This window comes from Hemicordylus capensis, chromosome 2 (assembly GCF_027244095.1).
Source record: "Hemicordylus capensis ecotype Gifberg chromosome 2, rHemCap1.1.pri, whole genome shotgun sequence".
In the NCBI taxonomy this organism is placed as follows: domain Eukaryota; kingdom Metazoa; phylum Chordata; class Lepidosauria; order Squamata; family Cordylidae; genus Hemicordylus; species Hemicordylus capensis.
Genome location: NC_069658.1, coordinates 365,879,896 through 365,888,276, shown reverse-complemented (window position 1 = coordinate 365,888,276; position 8,381 = coordinate 365,879,896).

Genomic DNA, 8,381 nt, shown 5'->3' with positions numbered 1-8,381 from the left:
AGTCCCTTACTTCATTAGTTTAGTTTACAAATGAAGCAGGCTATTGCTCACAGGAGCTCAGTCCAACCATTCTGTGTATTGTAGATGTCTACAACATTTATTCCTCATTAAATCAGTTGGTCTCTAAAGTGTCACAAGATTTGTCCTTTTGTTTTCTTGCCATTACTTGGTGTACTGCAAAAGAGGCTGGGATACCCTGACAAACCCTTAATGGAGGCTTGCTGGCTTTTATTATTGACACTTTGCTTTAGAACCAAAGACATTAGGAAGGAAGCATGCTCAAGCAGACTTGGAGCATCGCTGGGCTCAAACAAGGAGCATGGGGTATGTGAGAGGATGCAGGGACGGACACCACATTCAGCTCACCTTTATTACATATGTGAGGGGGGACATACGTTCTCAGTGGCTTTGCTGCAGCGTATTGCTTTTGGGAGCAGCAGGGATGACAAGATGCTAAGTCACCCCAGTTTTGGTTTCAGTGTCCCTAGATGTTGGATTAAATTTTATGTTAAAGGGGGTGTCGTTTGTCACCATTTTTTCTTTCCATGACTTTATGAGATGCCTGAAAGACAGAAATTGAATGCAGGGATGTGGCAACATTCCTGAGTTTCTTTCTAGGAATAAGGAATGGGAAAGACAAGAAAGAAAATTATTTGGCATATGTGTTTTCATGAATGTTGTAGTCTTTTTCCCATGTAAAATAAACTATCATAAGATAGTCAGGTATCATATCCCTTTTACATAAGATCATGTCAGCGTGATGGCAATTTAGGGAATACTTAAATTGGGTATCTGGATGTTCAAAGTAAATTCTTCCATAAGATCAGATACTGAAAAATTCTACATTACTTTGAGAGGGAGATACAGTAGACCTATATGCTACCTATCATGAAATGCAAACCTAAAATGTTTTGCTTTGCATCCCAGAAAAGCTTTATGTCTAAAAGTCTTGGCTTTTCAAAACTCATCTTTGGCTCTGACAGCTGTGCTTTTCCAGGGCTGCTGTTGAGACGTTCCAATGCCATCTTGTGGATAGTCCATTCAAATGATGGATGGTTCACACAGTCAACAACATTGCTTTCACACAATGCATCCTGCAATATGAAGGGGCTACAAATGTGAGTAGGCTCTAATATGTTATCTCTCCCATCCATAAATACAGGCACAGAAACATGGCAGCCATTTCCTCATATTTGGCAGACTGAAAAAACAGTGTAGCTAGAGTTATAGCCATTAATGATGTTGTTGACTCGTGATTTTACCACTGTTCCATCAAGATACTTAGTTTTAAGATTTGGAGGCGGGTCTCACGATCAATGAGACCCGGTTTTGCAAGGTAAGCGGGCTCAGCCCGCTCTCCCCGCAGACGAGCAGGGTGGGAGCCCTGGGCAGCTGGATCGGATGCCCACACGACTGCTGGCTCCATGACAGAGCCGGCAGGGGCTGGGGAGTTTGGGGGCCAGACAGCCCCCAGAAGCTCCAGTATGCCCTGCGCGTTTGTGCAGGGCATACTGGAGAGACCCCCAAGCCGTAGCCTCCCGCTGTGGAGCCGCGGCTACTCATGATTTTAAAAACCGGGTTTGCGGTGCGCTAAGGGGAGGGGTAGTTTGGTGGGTTAACTGCCAGGAAGCCACCGGGCTCACAGGCTCCCACAACCAGGCAAAATCATGCTAGGCTCCCTTAGCCTGATTTTGCCTGATCGTGGGAATAGCCCCACTCTGAGTGTTTGTCTAATGCTATTTTTAAAACTAATGCTAGTTTTTAAATACACTTGTGTTTTAAAAATAGCATTAGACAAACACTCCCAAAGCACCCTTGCAATGGAGAATCTATCTGACAATCCCTCTAATGTTCCCCCTCCCTACTGCCTCAGTTCAGTGCCAGACCAGCTGTTTCTGCACCTGAGACAAATATTCAGAATTACAGCTCCACACCAACTTAAATTATGAAATTTGCATCATGCCCTCTGCCCACAGAATGTTTTCTGACCAAGGTGAGAGAAATACACTTTGCATATGTCCGGAAGCACTTTCAGTCTTAGTGTCACTTCAACTGTCCCCAGGGTGAACCCTGGCATTGGCTTCTGGGGCTGAGTCCTGACTCAATTTGAGCCTTGTCACCCTTCTCCATTGGCATGCACAAACACACCAGTCCCTTAGCTTCTACTGCCCTTTTCACTTAGCCCTATTTCTCTCTATTCCTTCCTTTCCATTTCCAGTCCTGGTTTCTATTTCACCTCACTCCTCAGTTCCCCCCTGCCCTGTTAATTTATCTCTCTTTCCCCCCACCTTCCCCACTTCCACTCCTTTCCTCAGACTCTATCCCAGGGCCCCACATTTCATGAGTTAATTAAAACCCCTGCTAAATGGGCCAAGAGCTGCCATTTTAAATGGTGGATTTCTTTTCTTTTTTAAGCAGGGCGAGGGCTTTAAGCACTTGGTTGCTAGATATCTGGTAGGGGCTCTAAGCAGCCGGTCTGCACTGTTTCTCTTCCCGCTACCCTACAGTGTAGAAGGAGAAACCGGAACCATTCTGCTACAGGTGGGAGGAGGGGAGGCACAAGTAGGGAACAGACAACCACCCTGGTGACTGATGAGAAGACCAATTGATGTGTCCTGCTGCAGCCTGGCATGTCACCCCCTGAGTCACATCACTCCTGTGGCAAGTGCCTCATTGAGCCTGCCTTCATCGTGGCACTGCCTGAATCTTCCACATAGGCCAGGTTCTTCTTTGGCTCCGTGTGCACCAGAATATTTCTTTCCAGGAGGAGGAAGAAAGTGTTACCCACGAGCACACACCCTAAGGATGGTGTGTGAATTGGTAGGCTAGAGCAGGGGTTCTCAACATTGGGTCCCCAGATGTTATTGTACTTCAACTCCCATAATCCCCAACTGAAGGCCACTGGGGCTGGAGATTATGGGAATTGAAGTCCAAAAACATCTGGGGACTCAACGCTGAGAATCCCTGGGTTAAAGAACTAACTCATGAACTGATTTGCTCACAGGTAGGCATACCAGCTTGCTGCTCAAAACAGGAGACTGGGATTCTTACCTGTAAGAGGATCTGCTTCTTGTGAATAAATGCCCATGCCTGTGATTTTAGTTTGTCAAGCATAGGCAGTAGTGAGTAATGAGGCAGTACTTTCTCCACAACAAAACCCAGAAGTGGAACCATGAACAGATGTGTGGTAGGTTGCAACAGATGTTCACACTTACCTGAGTGGCATTGATCATAGTCAGCATTATTTCTTCACGGAAATACATAGGATTGGGCTGTAAGTGAATGAAGATATCTGGGAACTGTGCCTATTAATCCAGTTGGCAGTCTTGCAACATCTTATATACACTTTTAAAGAGATTTACAAGAAGCCTGTAAGAAGATCTTTGCCCTCTCCCTTTTGTCCTTTAACCAAAGTCATACATCACACATCCTTTCAGCAAAACAATATCTGAGGTGAAACTTCTTTTTTTTTAAAAGTTCCTGCTCTGTGGAACCGGACATTTTTGCCTTTTTCACATTCATTGGTTGTGACTGAGAGTAACAACCTACAACCAAACTTTTAAAACATCTTAGAGGTGATAAGACATAGGAGGCTGCCAAATTGATTTGGGGCAGTGGTGTGTTAAAGGGGTGTGTTAACTCTTTAACCCAACAGAAATCATCCCTCCAAAGCTGCTGATAGCCTCTTGGGGGAGAGTGGGGAGCAGAGGCACAATACTGGTAGGTAACTGATCCTGTTGTGGAGCAGGTCAATCATATTGGACCAGAACTCATAGCCCAGTGGGCCAGGCTGAGGCCTGTCTCTCTGCCAGCAATTCCATTGAGAGATTCCCTGTTGTAAGGAATCACTGAACTCTGAGTGAAATGCTTAACTCCTAGGAGACAAGCTGGAAGCTAGCCTAATCCTATACTTCCTCTGACAGAATGTTGACCATGTTGATATCACCTATATTGTGTTGCCTTAGTCAAATGCACTGATTAACTAGTCTCAAACATAGGTCCTCTTGCTGTTACTTTGGAATGTTTTTGGAATTACACACTAGGTGGATGTACACAAGAAGTAATTTAATTGCTGTATATAGCTTAGCTTCTTCCTTCTTAAACAACCCCTTTGGCTTTTTAACACTCTTTGGAGCAAAAGGTGCCAGGAACCTGTCTCTTGGGCAAAGACAGGCCAACAGCTTAAGAAATGCAGATATTTTGAGAACAAACAGAGGAACAAAAAGACAGTGTGCAGAAGATGCCGCTCTGAACTGAAGTCTAACAACAACAACAACAACAACAACAACAACAACCAGTTTTGTCATGAGAAGGAAGTTTAATGATAAAAGTGATTGACACTTTTGAGATCCACAATGGAAATTGCTATCTTGAAAGAACTCCTAGTGCAGATCTATAGGATCCAGACATGGCAAATCAGCAAGCTTTGCCTAACCAGCAGACCTTTGCTCAAGAGTGACCCCCTAGAGTTAGTTGCTCAAGCCGTGGGGCTAAAGTAGGAATTCTATCCGTGGATAGGGACGGTCTGTGCCTGCATCGTTCCCAAGCTGCACACACTTGCTGTTCCACGACAAGATCTGGTAAAATGCTTCGTTCAAGAACCAGCATTTGCCTCCAACTTCTATCCCCATTACTAACTCTGGCACCTTGCAATTTCCCCCCTCCAAGCAACCTCCCTCCCCTTTTCCCTTTCCAGTTTCTCTATCTCTTGCTAGTGAGAAGTAATTACTGAGATGACAGACAACCACACCCAGATGATAGTTAGGAACCCTGCCTTGCTATTACTAGTAACTATAATTGATTGTTTTGTTGTCTGTTCAGTTAGATTGATGCTGTTGCTCTAACAATCTTTTATACTCAGTGTAGCCCATTGAATTATTTGAGTGTGTTTTGGTCTTCTTTCTACCTTCGTGCCCAGATCATACATGGTCACTGTATGAAGGACTGGTCACTTTGTGACACCAGTCACAAAGCCTAATTTCATATGCTAGCTCCAGAGCATATTTAGTATACAAATCAGGCTTGGTTCACAACAATCCCCCCACCCCTTAGTGTGGCTAATAGCAGCTTCAGGGTTGGTGGCAATCATACAGGGGAAATGGTGTGCGGCGGTGGGGGAGGGATAATCGCTCTTCTCCAGCACTTCGAGATGTTATGGGAAGTTGCTGTTTCTGGGCACCCCTTCATACAGTGCTGGCATGGAGGACCTGTATTCTGAAGACCAGGAAAGATCTGTGTATGCCCTGGCAAGGGAGAGATCAGACAAGTCACATATGTGAGCAACCTGGCCACAGAGCTTGCCCTTGTTGAGGGTCATGCTGTGCAACCCAAAATTGTTTTTCTTAATCAAAATCTTCTAAGCCCTCCGGAGACAGATAGATCAGAATTCCCATAGCCTGTCTCTGTTTGCTAGGTAACACATCTGATTTCATTCTTGCATTTCCTTCCTACATTTCAGAGTTAACTGTTCAAATCCTCCAGGAACTTTCAATCATTAACTTAAACAAAGTATAACCATCCAAGACCCATCTAAGCAGATGGCCCAGTCAAATAGACTTCCTGACCACTAAGGATGTGCAAAGCAGCTCAAGGTCAGTTTGACCCCCTGCCCCCACCTGGGACTGGCTTGGGACCAGTTCGGGGGGGGGGGTCTAAAGTAAAATTATTTAAAAAAAAAAAAACCACTGGTGGGTCTGGTGGTCTCTTGGGATACTGCCACAGTTGGGGCGGGGGGCTCTGCCATTTCCCTCCCCTTGACAGCCTTCCCCCACTCTTCCCAGGGTCATTTTGGCCCATTTGGGGGCTGTTCTGACCCTTCTGTGGAATGAGGGAAAATGCATTTTCTGAAAGCTGCTTTGTAATTACTTTGTTCTCATGGAATGGGAATGTGTCTTTGCAATCCAGTGCCTTTGTAATTGTTCCATTCTCCATTTTCTGAGATAGAAACTGCTCGAAGTTTTAGGGTGATGGTTCAGCCGCAAAGAGTGTGAGACAGGACTCAGGTTTGCACTGGTCAAGAAATGGTTAATAGGGTTTGTAAGTTGCCTTGCCAAATTGCAAGCTGTAAAGCCATAAATTTGCTGACAGGCTAGAGTGTGGAAAGAGGCCCCCCTTTCCTTGTATCTCCTGAAAAGCAAAAGTCTGCAAAAAAAACACCTCAAGGACATCTGGCTAGAGAAGAAGAGAAAGATAGTAGAAATGCTTCATTGTACTGGAGGAATGTTTGTCTAATCAGCAATGATTATAATATTTGTAATATGACGGACAATGATGTTAACCAATGAAATGATTGGTCCCTCGGGGCTGAATGTTGATGCCCAGCTATGTAATTATGCCAAAGTATAATTACCTAAAACAAAGGCAGCTGCGCGTGACTCTCTGGCAGACCGTTAGGTACAGAGGGAAGCCACCAGCGCTGGTTTTTGGGGTAAAACAATAAAAGGTGATTTTGCTTCTTTCAGCCATCTCTGCCGTCTGGTTTATGGTTCTGGGGAATTTGTTGCCCCTCAGGTAACACTTCCACTTTGGCAGTGACCATTTTGGAGGTTGCCACACATGCACCCTGGCCATTGCATAGCTGGGTCATGACCCAGGCCATGCAAATTACCATGGCACCTGTGCAGTGGCCTCCAAAATGGTCACCGTCACCAGAGAAAAGGCCAAAATGGCCTGAAAATGGACCCAAACAGTCCTTGGAAAAGTGGGGGAAGGCCAGCAGGAGGGGGCATGACAGAGACCTCCCAGCAGCTGTGGCAGCACCCCCAGAGACTGATGGACCCAGCAGTGAATTTTTTTTAACTTTAGAACCCCCAAACCAGCTCGAATACAAGCCGAGCCAGAGATCTGTTCGGGGGGCACAAAACTGAACATGTCTGGTTTGGTTCAAGTCCAGTTTCGACAACCCCTTGGAAGCCTGAAGTGTTGAGTGGAGAGGGGAAGGTACAGGATGGGAGTTCTATTTTTAACCAGAAGTGCTGGGAGCCCCAAGCAGGGGGCCCGTGGACCTGGAATGAAGCTTCTCATGAGAAGGGTAGTCCACTTGAGAGTTGGGAGTGCTTCATGATCAATTCTCCCATGGATCAGTCTTCTCATGAGAAGGGTGATTGCCTGGCCAGCCAACCGGCATGAGACCAAGTTTGCATTGGGCTTTCCCTGACTGCTCGGCCCAGGTCTGGTTGCCTAAATATTCAAGGGTGGGGGGAGATAAATACATAAAGAAATCACATCATACCTCCATTACAAAGGCTGGGCTGGGCAGAGGGTCTGCAGAGAGTTCTGGTGCTGGACACTCTCTTCCTGCCTACCTGCTTGCTTCTTTCCTGCATGGAGGCTTCTCTGGAAGTCCCGCCCACCTACCAAACAAGTGAGAGGCAGGACAGATGGAGCTCTAGCAGTTTTCCTGGGAGCCCTTCAAGCTGCACACAGACACAAAAGATTGGCTCCTGCTGGGCTGCGGGGAAAGATAAGTGGCTGGGACTGGGGGAGAGAGGAGGGCAGGCTGCACTGCAGTGTGCCCAGAGTGTGGCCTATGCCAGTGTGGGGCTCGGGGCAATTGTCCTGGTTGCCCCACTCTAAGGACAGACCTGCTGATCCTCCCTGACCCTCTCTTGGTCAAGCACCCAATATCTCCCGGGTACCACAAGTTCTATTACTCGCCTGGTCCCTGCCCCCCCCCCCGCTTCAGTTTAAGCTCACACCAGAGAATCTAAATAGTATTTATTAACATTGGAGAGTCTACTTGTATTTCCTTTATAAGAATCCACATTAGTTTAATAAGGGTTAAGGTTTTTATAGTGAAAAGGTCAAACTTGGGGAAATCCATGTTGTGACACACAAGGTAGATGGATCTTATTGTTGTTCATTGGTTTGATCTCACAGATCCCAGTACGCTTTATTTCTCTTCTTGTGACACACAAGTTGACATGCTTGTACCATGTCACATGGGAATACCCCATATCACTTGTTTTCAATCTCCTTAAAAAAATTATTTATGGAACTTCTGCTGAGTCTCTCATTGTCTCAAACAGAAGTCCCAGCTCTTTTCAATCCCAAGAGTGGCGGGAAGTGGAACACAGCCAGTTCCCCCTGCTATCACGCACAGCTGCTTTTAAACTTTAAAATCATCCAATAAAAGCTCAAAGAGAATGTGGACAAACTGTCATATAACCAACTTGGAGAATGCCTTTAGGAATCATACTTTCAAACATGCAACTGGCCTTGATCTACCTTGGCTGTGAGTTTTCTGCTGTGCTCTTTAGGTAGGGGGTTTCATTGCCATATCTAAGAGGCATTCATGTCTACTGGGAGCTGGTTTTCCAAGCTCTTTTTGCAACAGCCTCAGGCGCATCTGTCCAGACAGCTCTGTATAGGAAACATTGACA